This window comes from Oryx dammah, unplaced genomic scaffold (genome assembly GCF_014754425.2).
Source record: "Oryx dammah isolate SB20612 unplaced genomic scaffold, SCBI_Odam_1.1 HiC_scaffold_25, whole genome shotgun sequence".
Lineage (NCBI taxonomy): Eukaryota > Metazoa > Chordata > Mammalia > Artiodactyla > Bovidae > Oryx > Oryx dammah.
The window spans coordinates 82,207,043-82,227,994 of record NW_024070209.1 but is presented as its reverse complement, the minus strand read 5'-3'; the positions used below and the strand labels follow the sequence as shown (position 1 = coordinate 82,227,994).

At 40.4% G+C, this 20,952-nt stretch overlaps 1 protein-coding gene across 1 annotated transcript in view; it reads right to left on the bottom strand.

Moving 5' to 3' along the window:
• NBAS (NBAS subunit of NRZ tethering complex) overlaps positions 1-20,952 on the bottom strand; it is a 331,331-nt gene that overhangs the window by 72,035 nt on the left and 238,344 nt on the right. The window lies entirely within an intron of this gene.

Sequence of the window (20,952 nt, the reverse complement as noted above, 5' to 3'; positions counted from 1 at the left end):
ATGCATGCATGGGATACACAACACAAACTGTTATTATTAAGAGCATTTTCAGTAGATCTAATGAGTTTATGTCAAAACCAAGTGTAAGTATGAAAATCTAGATTTTATTCTAACTCTTACAACTATTTTGGATCATTCAAAACCAAACTGAACTGTTGCTAGATGTTTGAAACTGGGCTGAAAGGAATCCAAATGTCATTTTTAGATGTTCTAGGTAACAGTAAACAGAGAGAGGGATAAAGAAAAGCAGAAGGGGAACTGACTGGTACTGAGCACCTACTGACACCAAGATCTTTATTCTTGCTATTTTATTTAATCTTCACAATGGTTATTCAAGGGGCCCGTTCCAGGTACTGTGCTTGTCTCCCTTACGTCCACTCTATACCTTGTCTAGTACATGCCGACCATGCAATGGGCATGGGACTGACTCAGGACTGCCTAGGGTTAGTCCTGATGCAGTCAGACCATTCACGGTAATCCCACACCTCTGACCACAGTGGTTACTTCAGGTGGTCGGGCTGATTGACTACCAAAAGCCACAGGAATCTGTTCAGGGGTGATGTGACCCCTGAGTGAGAGGCTCAGGTTTTCTTCTCTGTGTGCACGTGGAGCTTTCTCACCCTACCTGGTGTGCATGGATTAGGAAGTGATGTAGCCTGTTTCCATTAGTCAGTGCACTGAAGCAAAGAGCCTGAGGGTGAAGCTACCACCATAGACCACAGAGAAGAGAGACAGAAACTGGCTCGTTGATGACCACTCACTGTTGAATCACCCAGCCTCGAAGTCAGCCCCACCTCTGAGCTTTTGAGTTACATAAGCCAGGAAATTTTCTGCTCAGTTAAGCTAATTTAATTGGATTTTCACTTGTGTCTAAAAACATTCTAAAATTAATCTATATTTATATGGGAGTAATTATTATTCCCCATTATATAGAGGAGAAAACTCAAGAGTCACTTCCCCAAGGTCGAGCTTGATGGGAACTCAAGAAGGTCTAACTATAAACCTGTCTCTCTATTCATCACCATGCTGCTACTCAAAGAACTTCATAATGTGTCTAAGATTTACCACAATTGAATTTTATACGATCAGAGGCCACAATATTCACTTCAGTTCAGTTCAGTCGCTCAGTCGTGTCCGACTCTTTGCGACCCCATGAACCGCACCACGCCAGGCCTCCCTGTCCGTCACCAACTCCCAGAGTCCACCCAAATCCATGTCTATTGTGTCAGTGATGCCATCCAACCATATCATCCTGTCGTCCCCTTCTCCTCCTGACCTCAATCTTTCCCAGCATCAGGGTCTTTTCAAACAAGACAACTCTCCGCATCAGGTGGCCAAAGTATTGGAGTTTCAGCTTCAACATCAGTCCCTCCAATGAACACCCAGGACTGATCTCTTTTAGGATGGACTGGCTGGATCTCCTTGCAGTCCAAGGGACTCTCAAGAGTCTTCTCCAATACCACAGTTCAAAAGCATCATTTCTTCGGTGCTCAGCTTTCTCCACAGTCCAACTCTCACATCGATACATAACTACTGGAAAAACAAGAGCCTTGACTAGACGGATCTTTGTTGGCAAAGTAATATCTCTGCTTTTTAATATGCTGTCTAGGTAGGTCATAACGTTCCTTCCAAGGAGTAAACATCTTTTAATTTCATGGCTGCAGTCACCATCTGCAGTGATTTTGGAGCCCCCAAAATAAAGTCTAACCCTGTTTCCACTGTTGCCCCATCTATTTGCCAAAGTGATGGGACCAGATGCCACGATCTTAGTTTTCTGAATGTTTAGCTTTAAGCCAACTTTTTAACTCTCTTCTTTCACTTTCATCAAGAGGCTCTTTAGTTCTTCTTCACGTTCTGCCATGGTCTGCATATCTGAGGTTATTGATATTTCTCCCGGCAATCTTGACTCCAGCTTGTGCTTCCTCCAGCCCAGCATTTCTCATGATGTACTCTGCAGAGAAGTTAAATAAGTGGGTGACAATATACAGCCTTGATGTACTCCTTTTCCTATTTGGAATCAGTCTGTTGTTCCCTGTCCAGTTCTAACTGTTGCTTCCTGACCTGTATACAGGTTTCTGACGAGGCAGGTCAAGTGGTCTGGTATTCTCATCTCTTTCAGAATTTTCCACAGTTTATTGTGATCCACATAGTCAAAGGCTTTGGCATAGTCAATAAAGCAAAAATGGATGTTTTTCTGGAATTCTCTTGCCTTTTCGATGATCCAGCAGATGTTGGCAATCTGATCTCTGGTTCCTCTGCCTTTTCTAAAATCAGCTTGAACAGCAGGAAGTTCACGGTTCACGTATTGCTCAAGCCTGACTTGGAGAATTTTGAGCATTACTTTACTAGCATGTGAGATGACTGCAATTGTGCAGTAGTTTGAACATTCTTTGGCATTACTTTTCTTTGGGAGTGGAATGAAAACTGCCCTTTTCCAGTCCTGTGGCCACTGCTGATATTTCCAAATTTGCTGACATATTGAGTGCAGCACTTTCACAGCATCATCTTTTAGAATTTGAAATAGCTCAACTGGAATTCCATTGCCTCCGTTAGCTTTGTTCGTAGTGATGCTTCCTAAGGCCCACCTGACTTCACATTCCAGGATGTCCGGCTCTAGGTGAGTGGGAGTGATCACACCTTCGTGATTATCTGGGTCATAAAGATCTTTTTTGTACAGTTCTTCTGTGTATTCTTGCTACCTCTTCTTAATATCTTCTGCTTCTGTTAGGTCCAGGGAATGGCAAACCACTTCAGTATTCTTGCCTCAAGAACCCCATGAACAGTATGAAAAGGCAGAAAGATACGACACTGAGAGATGGACTCCCCAGGTCAGTAGGTGCCTAATATGTTACTGGAGATCAGTGGAGAAATAATTCCAGAAAGAATGAAGGGATGGCGACAATATTAATGGAGAGAATTTTCCAGATTTTCCAGGGTCAGTGTTAATTTAAAAGTGTTTTACTCTGTTCTGCTCATGGAAATTTTATCATTTGATAAGTGGCATCGATTCGTCATAGTCTTCCACACATATGGGTGGGATGCAAAACTCGCTCATCAGATGACATACGCTGGGCAGAAAGCTGGTTATACTATGATTAAGGAATTTTGCTAGGTGATTCAGTGACCAAAAGGTTAAATAGCATCCTCAAAGGATGTTTACAGAAATGCATCATGAAAGCAGAGATATAGCAGACATGCCTGCACTACCGTAATTAGCACAAACTGAGTCAGTCTCGTGTCAATGTCTCTCCGGTCCATCTTCATCTCTCCCATAAAATACCACACTGGCCTTCACACTGGAGTTTCCCTGTGTCCAAGCTGATGCCTTCTCTTCCTTTCTCTGATCATCACCAAGGTGATCTTTCTAAAGCAAGAATCTGGAGAATGTCACTACCCAGCCTAAAATTTACGTCTAATTGGTCCATTCTCAGGATAGTCTTTAGCCAGGTAAGCTTTCATTCATTACCAGGCTTTTTCTTCTCTCTGTAGCCGCATCAAGATACTTCTATTTATATCACATGTCTTGTAGTCAACCGAAGGCACTAGATTATTCCATGCCTGTACCAAACTGCCACATCTACCTGGAATGCCCCTCCTCTTTTCATTTTTCCCTGCATGACAAACACCCTCATTTATTAAGACTGGGCTCAAATACCTCATCTAATATGAGGCCTTTCCTGGCTGGTCCCATCAATTAACTGTTAACCGTTTTTACCTCACTGCTACCACATTACAAGTCATCAATCATATCAATTCTGAATCCTTCACTATTATATTTGTTTACCGTCTCCGTCTATGAAGAGTTCCCCCTGACTGTCAAGTAGGCAGAAACAACCAGCATCCTGAGATGGCTGCAATTAGACAGGGATCTTCTTTGGGTACCATTACTTGAAAAGCTTTTGGCACCAGCTGAGTGGAGAGGGCATGACTTTCCATTATAAATCCCTTTACTGCACAGGCAAGAGAAAGTATTCATAAAATGGCAATTAGAAGATAAATCTGCTTATAAGTTTAAAAGGTACTTAATAAATGAGAGAAGGGATCATAGGATGAGCAAAGAATGGAGGAGGAGAGGGGGACCCACATCACTGAAGATTTATGGTTGAACAACGAAAAATTCAGAACCCTGAAGTCAGCCAGGCAGAGAATAACATTTCAGTAGGCAGGTTATTTCTGGATTTTTCTCCTTTTTTTTTTCTAAATGTTAAAATACACTTTGATATTTGCTATACATTATTCTAAGATTGCTGATTTATTCTCCTGTCTTCCCCAAGACGTCTACCCCCTGTGAATTTAGAGCCCACAAGCCTCCCAGGAAGGAGTGTATACTCTTTGTTGTGCTTTATTCATGAAGAAGCCTGCAAGGGCTGCAGAAACACATAGCAGCTGAGCGCCCGCCAGACTCCTCCTCAGCAACAGAGGCATCATCATTTATGATTGGATGGCGAACATGGTCTTTCGGCCAATTTTCAATCTTACTAAATTATTACCATAGCCAATTTGAAATAATTTCCAAGCACAAACAGAGAATGAGTTTTCAGCTTGCCAGTCAAGCCAATAATCACGAGTACCCAAGATGGGCTTTTGCAGCCAAATTTCTCAGTCGAGGGAGGCCGTGGGAAGCAAGATTTGGGGAGCAGGGCTATCGATGAGTCCTGACTTGGTCACGTCTAGCTCCTGAGACAGAGTCTCATGAGCAGTCTCACGGAGCAGTCATTTAACATCCTTGAGCTTTAATTTTCTTATCCCTTAAAATGATGATAAAAGTATTTATTTCACAGAGGTAGCAGGACAATTCACAGAGTAACATTACAATAAACACCCCCTTCCCCTTCTTATAGTATCTTATTTGAGGGCTGGATGTGAAGAGGAAAATGGTTAATCCACATCCATAGTTAGCCTAGATGACTATGAAAGACTTTCAGAAGAAAACACCAGTCCCTCTTATTGTTACAGGGTAATGTTGACAGAATCTAACGGCCAATTCTCAGGCTTCTTCTTCTACAGGTCACAATACTCAGAGTGGATGCCATACCCACAATCCCTCCTTAAGGAAGAAGCCAAAGGGGCCTGTTAAACACAGGCTGTCTGCTTGGCAACAAAACTCTTCTGAATCTGACCACAGCTATATTCCTAGCACTGAGAACAATTTCTGATACACAGGAGGCACTGACGGTGTTTTTCCATTCTTGGATAACAAATAACCCAAATTTAGAAGTTTAAAACATTGATTATCTCACAGTTCTATGATTCATGAATCTGGTATGGTTTAGCTAGGTGCCTCTCTGGATTAAGATCTTTCACTAGGCTAGAAATGAACCACTGGTCAGTTCTGCGGTTTCATCAGGTCGCTTGGTTGGGTGGCAGGAGACGCGTAACCACAGTTACTCCATGGTGACTGGCCATCTGGGGCTCTTCACAACAAGGGGCGTCGATTCCCCAACAGTGCATGACCCAAGGAGGGGAGACGGCACCCAAGAAAGAAGCCACGGTCTTGTCATAACTTAATTTTGTAAAGGGCATCCCATCACTTTTGCTGTACATATTCTGCTTGTTAAAAGTGAATTAAGTCAGTTCAGTCTACACTCAAAGGGAGGAGATCACACAGGGGATTAAACACTGGAAGGTCAAGATCATTAAGGATCATCGCACAGGCTGTCTTTCCCAGCCTGTTCATTGACTCAAAAAACATCTGGTCAATGAATGAACAAAGTAGCCATTGATGTCTGCTTGAAGAGATCCTGTGGCAAATAGGAAAACCAAACCGACTTCTAGGGAAATTTGTGGATTTTTCATTTTTCATAAATGGAAAAAGGGCAAGTGGGCAAATAATCAACTTTGGAAACGGAAAGACCACGTACGACTTTTAACAGGCCAGCCTTTCTTTTCCTTAGAGTCTTATAACAGGTCATTTTTCACAGGACTGTCTGTTTTATATATGAATAAATTATATTACATCATATTATGCTTCAAAACCTATTTTCCACCCTTTGAGTATTCTACCTGCTCCTTTTATTCTGTGCCTTTGACAATCACACAGGAAAGACAATTCTTTTTTAGATTTGCTCATTTTGCTTATCTCCTAAGCTCCTGGCTTTTTGCATTTTTGTCAAGATAGGATATGCTTATCAAACAAAACTCTCACCTTGGAAAACAGAAGAAAATGGTGCCTTAAATGAAAAGGCATTAAAGAACAGGAATAGAAGGATAATGTTTACAACTGTAATAATATATACAATCTAGCTCAAGGTCAGATGAGAGCAATATAAGTTTGGGAACGCATGTACACCTGTGGTGGATTCATGTCAATGTATGGCAAAACCAATACAGAATTGTAAAGTAAAATAAAAAATAAATAAACTAATTAATTAAAAAAAAAAAACCTGAAATAATCACTACTATGTAGCATTAGTAACAAATATATGCCTGGAATATAGAAGACATTCAATAAACATTTACTGATTATCTGTTCCTTTGAACACACAGTATTTATTAATATCCTTAATGATACTTCTTATATTAAATTATAAATTCATTTGATATGTATTCATATATTTATCCCAATCAACTGTGAGCTTCAAAAGGACAAGGAGCTTAGTAGTCTTTTTTTATCTGTTTCCAGCACCTAGAACAACGTTACTGAAAATGTGCTCACATAAACAGTTTCTGAATGTATCTGGAATAGATAAAACTCACTCAGTTTGAAATAAAATGAGTCAAATGTTGACTACATCAAAACCAAAGATAAACAGGCAAAATACTTATGAGATTATAGGAGAAAAAATTATAAGTTAATATCCAGTCACTCTGTAAAACTGAGTAAATGTAATGCTTTACAGTCAAGTTTGCTAAGTTACTTCACTTGTGTCCGACTCTTTGTGACCCCATGGACTGTGGCCCAGAAGGCTTCTCAGTCCATGGGATTCTCCAGACAGGAATAGTGGAGTGGGTTGCCATTTCCTTCTCCTAAAGTCAAGTTTAGTATGATTATAAAATAGCAACAACAAACACCATTAAAATTTGGGGGGGGAGGGATGGACAACATATGAGTATGCCTGATACGTACATACTTTGATCTTCGACAAAGGAACAAAGGCAATACAATGGGGCAAAGACAGTTTTTTCAACAAATGGTGCTGGAACAACTGGACATCCACATGTCAAAAAAAAGGAAAAAAAAATCAATCTAAACCCGGACCTAGATCTTTCACAATAATTAACTACAAATGGACCTTACACTTAAGCATAAAACACAAAACTAAAAACTTTTAAGAGATCACACAGGATAAAATATAGATGGCCTGAGTAGGGATATGAGTTTTCAGATATAATACCAAAGACATAATCCATAAAAGAAATAGTTGATAACTAGACTTTACTAGAATTAAAAACTTTTGCTCTGAGAAATATAATGTTGAGAAAGTGAGAGACATGCTACAGATGGGAAGAAAATATTTGCAAAAGACACATCTGATAAACTACTGTTATATAAAATATACAAAGCGCTCTTAAAACAACAATAAGAAAACAAGCCAGTTAAAAAACAGGCAAAGGACTTTAAAACACATCTCACCAAAGAATATATACAGATGGCAGATAAACATGTAAGAAGATACTGTATATCATATATCCTGAGGGAAACGTAAATTAAAAAAGCAGTGAGATACCACTACAGACAGATCAGAATGGCCAAAATCTAGAACTCTGAGACCACCAAATGCTGGCTAGGATGTGGAGAAACAAGAACTCTCATTCATTGCTGGTGGGAATGCAAAATGGTACAGTCACTTTGGAAGACAGTTTGGAAGTTTCTTACAAAATTAAACACACTCTTACCATATAATTGTACTCTTTGGTATTCATCCAAAAGAGCAGAAAACTTACATCCACATAAAAATCTACACGTTAACGTTTACAACAGCTCTAATCATAATTGCCAAAACTTAAGAAATGACCATGTGTCCTGTGGTATATGGGATATTATTCAGCATTTAAAAGAAATAAACTACCATGCCATGAAAAGACGGAGAATCTCAAACGCGTATTACTAAGTGAAAGAAGCCAATCTGAAAAGGCTATGTAGCATATGACTGTATGTAGCTATAGTCTATATAAAAGTATTAACTATACAGCATTCTAAAAGAGGCAAAAATATGGACACAGTAAAAAGATAATGGTTGCCAGGGGTTTGGGGGGGGGGGGGCTCATGAATAGGGAGAACACAGAGGATTTTTAGGGCAATGAAAATATTCTAATGTGGTCAGATAATAATGTCACTATGCATCTGCCCACACCTACAGAAAGAACAACACTAAGGTGAACCATAAGGTAAACTATGGGCTTTGGGTAATGGTGATGTGTCAACTGTAGGTTTATCAATTGAAAAAAAAAATGTATCTCCTAGTGAGGGATCGGCAGGAACAACTAGGAAACCTCTGTACCTTCCTCTTAATTTTGTTGTGAACCAAAACTGCTCTAATAAATAGTCCTAAAAAAATATATGAGAAAGGAACTTTTCATTCAGAAAAGGATCTTCAGAAACAGTGTCTTCTGAGACAAACATGCATTTGACATGCATCCTTTCAATTTAAAAAAATTATGAAAATCAAAAGATCTTCATTCACTATTGTAATGTATACACAAAGATCAATGTGGATATATACACACACATACCAGTAATTAGAAAGACATGCATGTAGTTTCTTTGGCTTTAAAGTTAGTATGTTTGATCTTAAATAAACTAAGATCCACTGACTTACATATAAGAAAGTATGTATGCATTATAGAACTACATCAACTTTAAGGGTTTTTTTTTTTTTCAATACTTTTTACCATTTTCTATTTTGGTATTGAAAAAAAACAAAACAAACTTAAAGCTGATGTAGTGCCACCATAATGCATACACACTTTCTTATATGTAAGTCAGTGGATCTTAGTTTATTTAAGATCAAACATACTAACTTTAAAGTAAAGAAACTAAAAGGTATGGACCTACCAGAAGCAGAAGATACTAATAAGAGGTGGCCAGAATATAGAGAAAATCTGTACAAAAAAGATCTTCATGACCCAGATAATCAAGATGGTGTATTCACTCACCTAGAGCCAGACATCCTGGAATATGAAGTCAAGTGTGCCTTAGGAAGCATCTCTATGAACAAAACTAGTGGAGGTGATGGAATTCCAGTTGAGCTATTTCAAATCCTCAAAGATGATTCTGTGAAAGTGCTGTACTCGCTATGTCAGCAAATTTGGAAAATTCAGCAATGGCCACAGGACTGGAAGAGGTCAGTTTTCATTCCAATCCCAAAGAAAAGTAATGACAAAGAATGCTCAAACTACTGCACAATTGAACTCATCTCACATGCTAGTAAAGCTCAAAATTCTCCAAGCCAGGCTTCAGCAATACGTGAACCATGAACTTCCTGATGTTCAAGCTGGTTTTAGAAAAGGCAGAGGAACCAGAGATCAAATTGCCAACATCTGCTGGATCATCGAAAAGGCAAGAGAGTTCCAGAAAAACATATATTTCTGCTTTATTGACTATGCCAAAACCTTTGTGTGGATCACAATAAACTGTGGAAAATTCTAAAAGAGATGGGAATACCAGACCACCTGACCTGCCTCTTGAGAAATCTGTATGCAGGTCAGGAAGCAACAGTTAGAACTGGACATGGAACAACAGACTGGTTCCAAATAGGAAAAGGAGTACGTCAAGGCTGTATATTGTCACCCTGCTTATTTAACTTCTATGCAGAGTACATCATGAGAAATGCTGGGCTGGAGGAAGCACAAGCTGGAATCAAGATTGCTGGGAGAAATATCAATAACCTCAGATATGCAGATGACATCACCCTTATGGGAGAAAGTGAAGAAGAACTAAAGAGCCTCTTGATGAAAGTGAAAGAAGAGAGCGAAAAAGTTGGCTTAAAGATAAACATTCAGAAAACAAAGATCATGGTATCTGGTCCCAACACTTCATGGCAAATAGATGGGGAAACACTGGAAACAGTGTTAGACTTTATTTTGGGAGCTCCCAAACCACTGCAGATGGTGGCTGCAGCCATGAAATTAAAAGATGCTTGCTCCTTGGAAGGAAATTTATGACCAACTTAGACAGCATATTAAAAAGCAGAGACATTACTTTACCAACAAAGGTCTGTCTAGTCAAAGCTCTGGTTTTTCCAGTAGTCATGTATGGATGTCAGAGTTGGACTATAAAGAAAGCTGAGTGCTGAAGAATTGATGCTTTTGAACTGTGGTGTTGCAGAAGACTCTTGAGAGTCCCTTGGACTGCAAGGAGATCCAACCAGTCCATCCTAAAGGAAATCAGTCCTGAGTATTCATTGGAGGGAGTGATGCTGAAGCTGATACTCCAATGCTTTGTCCACCTGATGCGAAGAGCTGACTCATTGGAAAAGACCTTGATGCTGGGAAAGATTGAAGGCAAGAGAAGAAGGGGATGACAGAGGATGAGATGGTTGGATGGCATCACCGACGCAATGGACACGAGTTTGAGTAAACTCCAAGAATCGGTTATAGACAGGGAGGCTTGGCATGCTGCAGTTCAGGGGGTCGCAAAGAGTAGGACACAAATGAGGGACTGAACTGAAGTGTCTAAAACCTTATTACATATAAAAGTAGAAGGTGGCAGAATCACAGTCCCCAAAGAGGTACATCCTAATCCTCAGATCTGCGAACATGCTATGGTAACGGCAAAAGGACTTTGCTGATGTGATTAATGGTCCAGTCCCTGCAATGGTGAGATTATCCAGGGCTTTCCATGCAGGCTCCCATCTTTTCACGTGAGTCCTTGAAAGTGAGACCCTTTCCTGGCTTTGGTTGGAGAGAAGTATGGGAAAGAAGTATGTGAACACAGAGAATTAGAGAGAGGCAGTGTTGTCAGCTTTGAAGATGGAGGAGAGGTGCCACGAGCCAAAGAAGGGAGTTTCGCTTCCTTCACTCACCACTGGATTCTCCCCTGGAACCTCTGACAACAATGGAACCCATCCTAAACCTGCATTTCAGCCCAGAGAGACCCTGCCCAATCTCTCACCTACAAAATTAAAGACAATTAATGATATTATTTAAGCATTGAGGGGTGTGGTAATCAGTTACAATAGCACTAGAAAAAGTAAGACATGGAGGCGTTTTTTTTTTTTTTTTTTTTTTACTTTTTCATTTCTTCTCCATTTTTTTTTCTTAAAGGAGAAACACACATATAAATTGTGTCAAGGAAAAAGTGATTATAACTGAAACACATGAAATCCAGGGTATTTGAGGAATAAAGAAGAAATGGGGCATAAAAGTCTTGGGGGATATATGGTATTTTTATTCCATTTCTCAAAGAGCAAGGAAGGAAGTGGTTCTTTGCTTGTTACAAAAAAGAGACCAGATAAGGGGCAGATGTGGACTCAATATAAGAAATAACATCAATGGATCCAATCTGCTTCAGAAAATAGTGGGTGCCTCCCTGAGGAAAAAAGATTATCATTTGCTGAAGACCTCTAACACTAAACAGATAAGACTAGGATTGGAATTCTGACTCAGCTACTAAGTTGCTTCTGACCTTGAACAAATTACTTAACCTCTAACCTTCAATGTGCTCATTTCAAACTGAGATGTAATATCAACCTTGCAGGGTCACTGTGATGATAACTAGAGAAAAGGTCAAGTGGAGAGCCAGCTTCTGATACATAATAAGTGAACAATAAATGGGAGCTATTACCACTGTTATTACACAGCATGTGCAATGATCTCTGTAGATGACAGATAACGCCTGAGGTCTTATAATTTATTGTTAGCTTGACCTTCATTTAGTATGTGTGGCAGGAACCACTTTCCTGTCCTTTGCACAGTTACTACCCAGGCCTGCAGAAGAGGACATTCCCCGATTGGTCCTGAGAAGGAAAGTACTGCTCCTCTCTTCGCCTTTCACTTCTGGGGGAGGAGGAGGGACAGCTGATGACACAAGGGGGAAGACACTGACGAGGGGTGACTAGTCCTTTCCCTTTCTTTCTGAGATGTGCCTGTGACTTTTCTCCTGCTCTTGGCCTCCCGGTGGCCGACATCTGTGGGATAAGTGCAGACTTTGGTTCAAGTGAGGCATTATGTATCCAATACATTCATGTGACTACTAAACATTTGAAATGCGACTCGTCTTTATTAACAAGTGAGTCCGCAACAGATGGTAAAGAGCAGGCAAAAAAATAAAAACCAAACAGCAAAAACAAAAATGTGGAAATATCTCACTCATATTTTTATGGGCTTCCCTGGTAGCTCGGATGGTAAAGAATCTGATTGCAATGCAGGAGACCTGGGTTGAAATGGTAACATTTAGGATAATTTCACCTGCTCTGTGTCACCTTTTTTTAATGTGACTACTAGAACTTCTCAAAGTCAACAGGTGGTTCACCTCACCATTCTACTGGGCAGCACTAACCCAGGGGCCACCGCTTGGGGTCCCATGGGTGGGAATCAAGGTGGGAGGCAGCTCTCTTGAGGATGCACTCATGCTCTCCAAATAAAATATCCTCGTGTTTGGCAGGGATGTCTAAAGATCTGGGCAGGGAGCAAGTATGAGGAAGGCTGACTGTATAAAATCAACCATGCTTGCCACTCCAACCCCCCCAACAATAAAGTAACTGATCTTCATCTGGCTGATCCCTCTGACTCTTAACTGACTGTAACTTTGGAAGACGAGACACTATCTACTGCTCTTTCCCCATCAAGCCCCAAAGATATGATGGAAATACTTCAATTCAGACAAGCACAAAGCAAAGGTAGCAGTCTTCTCGTGGTCCTTAGGGGCACAGAATTCAAAACCATTTATGTTGATTTCAGTTGAGAGATCTACTGAGGGTGATTTTCAGCAGAAACAAACATCGGCATGAGTGGCAAAGCTCCCTAAGAGAAAGGTCTCTGAGACAAGTGGGATTTCATAGAATAAAAGACAGCAACAGTAGCCACTGGGACACAACTGAGAGTTACACAGAGCTTAAATGGGGAAATGGAAATTAGGTAGGCAGAGTGACTGCAGACGGGGACATGTAAAATAAATCAGCCTCAGAGAGAAGACAACGTGGATACTTTTTCTTTCCTCCATGGGGAACACACATCACAGTTAACCTCTTGATGGGAGACCTACCCACCCAATCTCTGGATAAGTGGTTTGACCTGATACGCTGGCAAAGTTAAACCCAGTGGGGGTTTTCTGTCAACTCCCCTTTGTTCTCACCCCACCAGGCCTCTTCCAGCCTTCCAGGAATGTGTGTCTGGAAAGAACTTGGAACAGGATTTTGCTTGGCTCTTTCAGAGCTGGTGATTTGCTTGAGTTTTCTAAATTACAAGGTGATGGAGTTGAGGTTGATACTGTTTTATCTTTATTCTATTTTTCTTTTAGGGTTTTTAAAATGAAATGCATGGAAAACTTGGGGCAGGATTAATTTAACTTCAGATTTGCTGAAGAAGCTACTCCTAGAGTGAAAGAAGGTGTATTCTGCTGAAAGAACCTGAATTATCACCCAGACACCTAATGCAGCCCTCTCTGTAAGACTGAGCAGAAACCAGGAAAATCATCTCTGAACTTTACTTTTGTTCAACTTACGAATTTTGGATTTCGATGGAATTGAACTTTAACTAAAAGGGCAAGTGGATTTGATTTTAAGGATGTCAATTTCTCCCTGGGAATTTAATCACGGGAATTTAAATTTGGGTCATTTTAAAGTTGCTGACCTGTAACACTTGGCCTATTTCTACTCTCATTTAAGCTTGTGGCTTAACTTAAAACTTGTGATGAGTTCTAATCTTCAGTTCAATTGGGCAAAAATCTGAGATGGGAAACAGAACAGAGAGTGAATTTTTAGTGTCGTCCACAGGAAGGCGGAGGAGGGTCTCTTCTGACCTAGGCTGGAGTTTTCTACAACAGGTTGCACTGCCACGACTGGTCCCAGGGGGATGTACCACATGACTCATGGGGAAGAGAGGAGTGGCCTCAGGGAGTGGGCGTGGCAGGGCGGGTAACAGCACCAGGTCCCCACAGACTCTGGACTCCTTTCTCCCCTCACCAGCAAGCCAAATTAATTAAGCAAGTCAAAAACCCACTGTCCTCTCCTCATCTTTCCATTATGAGGAGAAAATTTCCTCTCCAACCAAAACTATAGCAAGCGCACCGTGGGCATCCCTCTCACCCTCTCCTGACTCCTCCCCACTGGATGAGAGCAGACTTCAGAGCCACACGTTAATGCCCCAACCCCAGTCTGCCCTGCCTGTCAGGGCACACCCATCCTTAGCTTCCTTCTAGAATGACTTTCTGCAGCCGTTCTTAACACGCCAAGTTTCAAACAAGTGTGAACTTTCATGAAAGACAGACTATTGGGCTGCAGATCCAGGCCATGTTCCCCAATTCCAGCTCTTCCAACAGTATTTATTGTTGATAGTCATTTTCATCCTCCTGAATTCTAAAAGGGGGTGTGAGTAAAGAAAGAGTGGAGCCACGATTAATCATCACCCCCAAACTCTACTGCATTTCAGTCCTGGAAAATTCAATCACCTCTTCTCTAAAGCGAAATCCTGGCCTGGGAATGAAACTGAGGAAGAGGTAAATGTATGCCTCTCCCAGAGAACTCTCTGCTAAGCTTGATTAATATTAAAAAATGTATATGTTCGCTAAAAACATTATAAAAGCTAAACTTTGTAGATAGAAAAGATATATTGCAAGCTCAAAAATTCATAGAGTGATATCATGATATTACCATGTACACATTCCATTTACATTTTCAAGTTCTTTCTGACACCTCTACATTTGGAAAGCTGATTAGGAATTACACTATTTTGAGGAACTGAACTACAAGACAACCCTTTTTGCACTGACCAGACATATCTTCATTATTTTTTGTATTACACATATTTAAAGTTGAAATGCTCTTTCATGTGGGCACCAGGATGGTTGTGGTTTTGAAAAGAATAACTTATAACTGGTTCTCAAAGTGTGGACCACAAAACACAAAGGTTTGTAACTCTTTTCAAGAGGTTCACAAGGTCAAAATTATTTTGATAATGACATAAAAACATTATTTACCTTTTTTCACCATGTTGACACTTAGATGATGGTAAAAAAGCAAGGGTGGATAAAACTGTGGGGACTTAGCACAATCAAGGGAGTGGCACCAAGCTGTCCTAAGAGTCACTGTGGCCTCCACTGATATTTTCATTTGAGAATGTTCTTGATGAAGGAGTAAAAATAATTCATTAAATCTCAACCACTGAGTGCATTATCTCCAAAGGACTGAGAGATATACATAAAATGCCTCAGTGTGTACTGAAATATAATAAAGAAAAAGTGTCTGAATGACTCTCTCAGTCATGAAGAGGTGAAGTAGCTGCTTTGGCATACATTACCATTTGTGCTTGAAAGAACGACTTAATAGACAAATTATGGCTATTCAGACTTGAATATTTGGCAAACATTTTCTCCAACGTAAACAAAGTGAGCCTGTCACTTCAAGAAAAATAACTCAGAGTATTTATTGCCAATGACACAACTTAAGCTTTCAAGCAAAAATCGGAATTTTGGAAAACATGTACCCACAACTGTGAGCATGACAGCTTCCCAATACTCAAAGACTCACTGGATGAGATGAGTGTTCAGAATAATCCATGTGATTTTGTTGATGATATATAAGGCTCTGTATCAACATTTGGATGATGTGCATAACTCAGTGAGCCAATTTTCCAAATGCTTAATGCATTATATTCCAAATCATTCACGGGTAAAGGAGCCATTCAAAGTGTGATCTAGAACAACAGTTTTAGTCTAATGGAGCACAGAGATATCAAGGATAGGGTTTCTGATTCTACACTACAACTAGCCTGTAAGAATCTATCATTTGTTGAGAGTTTTAGTGTGGCAAGAACACTCAAAATTACACCACAGGCCATTAAACCACACCTGCCTTTTCTAATCTCGTATCTGTGTAAGGCTGAAAACTTCATCTTCTTCAACCCAAACAACAAAAACTGAATATAGAAACAAACATGAGAACCTAGTTGTGTTCTATTAATATTAAGCCAGACATGTAACTGTAAAATGATGTCACGTTTTCATTTTGTGTGTGTGTGAAATAACTATCTTTCTATTTTCCATTCAGTTCAGTCGCTCAGTCGTGTCCGACTCTTTGCGACCCCATGAATTGCAGCACACCAGGCCTCCCTGTCCATCACCAACTCCCAGAATTCACTCAGACTCACTTCCATCGAGTCAGTGATGCCATCCAGCCATCTCATCCTCGGTTGTCCCCTTCTCCTCCTGTCCCCAATCCCTCCCAGCAGCAGAGTCTTTTCCAATGAGTCAACTCTTCGCATGAGGTGGCCAAAATACTGGAGTTTCAGCTTTAGCGTCATTCCTTCCAAAGAAATCCCAGGGCTGATCTCCTTCAGAATGGACTGGTTGGATCTCCTTGCAGTCCAAGGGACTCTCAAGAGTCTTCTCCAACACCACAGTTCAAAAGCATCAATTCTTCGGCACTCAGCCTTCTTCACAGTCCAACTCTCACATCCATACACGACCACTGGAAAAACCATAGCCTTGACTAGACGGACCTTAGTCGGCAAAGTAATGTTTCTGCTTTTGAATATGCTATCTAGGTTGGTCATAACTTTTTTTCCAAGGAGTAAGTGTCTTTTAATTTCATGGCTGCAGTCACCATCTGCAGTGATTTTGGAGACTATTTTCCATTAAGAGGCGCTATAGCATCAACCTATAAATGGATCTATTATTGGTAGTCTTAAGTGAATTAAACATATATTTTTAAAATATGTTGGTTTTAATTTCTAATATGATAAATATCAACAAATATTACATAAACAAAGGTTGTTTAGGATCTTCAATAATTGCTAAGAATAATAAGGCATTCACAAATCAAAAGATGTAAAAACTGCCCATTTATGATGATAACTATTTTAACAACCACTTTAAGGAGTATCTGTTTTTATACTATGCTAGATACTTGGAACTTTGGAGATAAAAGGCATCATCATTGCCCTCAACGAATTTGTAATTTCACAGGGAGAGTAATTCTCAATTACTATAATTTTACTGTAAAGAAAAAAACCCTTAATTTTAAGTTTCTTACAGGCATGTCTTTTATGTCTTGATGTCTCCAATGGCAACTAATGGAGTAAATAGCACACAAAAAAGCCTAAATACTTAATAAATCTGTATAGCATGCATTTGATTGATGCAGCAGAAAGTCATATATCATGCCACGCAATTAGGAAATATGCATTACCTAAACATTTTACTGGAGAAGGCAATGGCACCCCACTCCAGTATTCTTGCCTAGAGAATCTCAGGGATGGAGGAGCCTGGTGGGCTGCCATCTATAGGGTCGCACAGAGTCGGAAACGACTGAAGTGACTTAGCAAACATTTTTACATAGATTTCTGACATCAATTGTTCATTATGGTGAAAAATGCACTCCCATTCTTAGTTAACAGACAGCATTAGCACTGGAAAGATCCTGAAGTTATAACTACATTGCAGCCCTTTGCTTGTGACTTAAACTTCTGAAGTAAAATTTATTTTTAGATCATATCATGGTTTTTACGATAAATCTATTCTTCTAGATTTTTACAGCAAGTAGTCTAGACAACAGGATAAGGGAGGAAACAGTAGCTTAGTTCAAGAATCTAAACAGTCTTATGAACAAGAGATGCCCTCATGCCGTTTCCACAGCTTCAGAAGGCAGAACCAGAAAGTGGGCAACATAAAGAAGAGAAAGAAAGATTCCGTGTGTGTGTGTCTGTGTGTGTCTGTGTGTGTGTGTGTGTGTGTATGTGTGTTAGTGGCTTTATTAACAATAGAAATGATGCTCAAGGTCAGAGGATGCTCAAGGTCAGAGGTCAGACTAAAGAGGTTCTCAAGAATTTTTCGTGTGTGTGTGTGTGTGTGTGTGTGTGTGTGTGTGTGTGAATAAATATAGAAGCAGAGGTAGTGGCTTAATTAACAATAGAAATGATGCTCAAGGTCAGAGGTCAGACTAAAGAGGTTCTCAAGAATTTTTCTGCTCTAACCCAAAGGAGATAACATTTCCCAAATGAACAAACTGCTAGAAGCTGAAACCTAGGGTGCACACGGGTGGGGAGCGGGTGGCAAATGCCTACCCAATCCAGTTTGAGAAGCAGTGGGCAGGACACTACAAGGCACTTTTAATTCTGTGATTACTGAGCTTTTAAAAGAAGGATTTGGGCAAACTCCAGAGGAGCACCTCCTAAATAGGAGGAGTATTTTCCACATCCTTATTTTTGGATATAGCTCTACCAGCAACTGAGAGTGAGCACCGAGCACAGAACACAAAGGCTGGGATTACACGCAAGTGCCCGCTTCTATTGGAGAAGGCAATGGCACCCCACTCCAGTGTTCTTGCCTGGAGAATCCCAGGGACGGGGGAGCCTGGTGGGCTGCCATCTATGGGGTTGCACAGAGTCAGACACGACTGAAGTGACTTAACAACAGCAGCAGCAGCCCCCTTCTATAATCACATCATGTCTGAACCAAGCAAATGGTGTTCTGACCGGCTTTTCAGCTTTGCTGACCATTTTCCTGGATTTCTAACCCACTAACATGTTCTCTGGCCCTTCAATAAAAATGTTTCTAATTACTGATTTGGAAAAGCAATATGAGAGCAACCCTAACCTGACTCAACTGGAAAGCGGCAATTGAGAACTAGAGCCAATGCACTTGAAACATTTGTATTCTTTTCCCTTCTGCATATTCATCACCTCGAATGTCATGCAAATTCAATCTTAGCTTACATGACATAATGTTGTTTTGTGAATATTTTCCCCAGAATGTCTATGAATTCTGCTAGCGCAAGTGACTATTATTATGAAGGCAAAGTGCCTTAGCAGGCTTATTTCATCACAGAATGGGTATGAAATTCAGGCTTTAGGGCTATTCCTCTATGAATTCCAGTATCTGAATACTTGTTAGGCCCTCTAGCAGGGGTTCATCAGTTCTTTCCAAAAGTTTGGCTCTGAATTAAATGTGGGTACACATTTGAAAACTGCACACTATATATGAGTAACATACACTTATTTTACATTTTTTATATCATGTACAAGCTGTGGCAACATCTGGTGTTTTGCAAACTTGGCCACATCCAGCCGCATTTCCTTTTCCAAATGTGTCCTCTGACGTGTGAGGGTTGTATTTCAACATGAATTTTATACCCTCTCTCTCTAGGACAGCATTTGTGATATCAAAGACACATTGCACCTAAACTTTGTATTTGCCCTCTCTGAATGGAAAACTTAAACTTGCCCATTAATAAACCAAGAACAGACATAAAGCTAAAGATAGCAAATTAATGTGGCTGTCTTACTTTTCTATAGCTTGACTTAGTAGGAAACCACCTATTGACACATTCTATAGCAAAATATCTTGCTGAGAATTACACCATCTGGGCTAAGAGAAAACACCACCACAATTAACTGACTCGATCCCAACTGGGTCAGCTATGCATCTTTTCCTCGGAAAAAGTGCACATATGCCCACAGACAACTGGGTCATATATTTTCTCGTGGTTGGAGGGTATCTTAAAGATACATGATTAAGAAACTAAGGCAGTGAGAATGTGCTGTAACTTAAAATCGTCTATAACAATCTGAGTAGACTCTGCATCTAAATCCTAGGTTTTCTTAACCCTGAGCAAATAACCACTGTTGGAAAGTCTAGGCTGTTTGTCCACCCCCACACACGTGCTCACAATTAGAACATGGCCTTGGCTGGCTATGCTAGGCTTTGTCTCTGCCCTTAGACAAAATACATAAAACCTTCTTCAGCCTGGGCCACTCCATCTTCCTGGCCAGTCTGTTCACTTATAGAGCTCCTTCAGCTGGTTCAGAGGTCCCACCCAGCTCTGGAGCCATTTCCTTGGATTTCAACACCCCTCCTGGCTCAGCCCTTTCCCTCCAAAACACACTTCCAGCATTGCTAGTACTTCACTGGACTCCAGCTTCTTCTCACCCTTGGAGATTTATCCACTGTTTACTGGACTCTCGTCTTTTCCCAGACATTGCGAGGCTCCGGCCCGGCCTTCCTCATTTAGACTCAGCCCTGCTCTGGAAAAATCCATTCCATGACAGGCTGCTCCACTTGGACTGAAAATGCCTGGGGCTCTCTAGCCCTACTTTTCTCCCACAGTTGCTACAAAGGTTCCAGGTCCCTTGACTCTAGCTGTTTGTTCTACTTCTTAGAAATAGTATACTTCAGTACTTAAGAGCAAAGACCCTGGAACAAGCCTCCCTGAGTTCAAATCATAGCTCCTCTATTACCAAATTAACCTTGTTGAACCTCAATTTCATTTCCTCACCTATTCAAATCAGGGTAATGCTATTATCTATTTTATAAATTCAAATTACAGCCTCTGCCCTAAGGAGGCAGAAGTCTAACACAGATTCCTGAGGCTAAACCAAGGAGTTGAGAAGTGGCAGGTCCAAAGTTCAAAGCCTTGTAACTCTACGTGTGTGCTCTTTTCAGATACATCATGCTAAATCCTTTTATAACCATCCTTGCTTTTTTCTTAACAATAACAAAAATGATTATCTCCTTTTCACCGTATTGGTTGTAAAATTTCAAACTAAGTTATTAACTGAATTAATTGAGTTATAATAAAGAAATGGAGTCCTTGATTACCCACAACTATTAATCTAGCAAAGTAGCTAAAACTAGCATTTCTAGTAGATGTTTGAACCTCCAACTGTGCCAGTCTCCAAAGGAATGACTTGGATTCTTAGACTCTACACTCAGTTTTCAAGTTAACATGAACTACAGTAAAAATACATGGGGTAGGGTCCTGGGCAGACTGGGCAACTTGGTAAAAAGAGAAGGTAGAAAGAGAAGGTAGCAGCAAAGACAGGGGAGAGAAAGTGAACGGAAGTCCCAAAGATGATGCT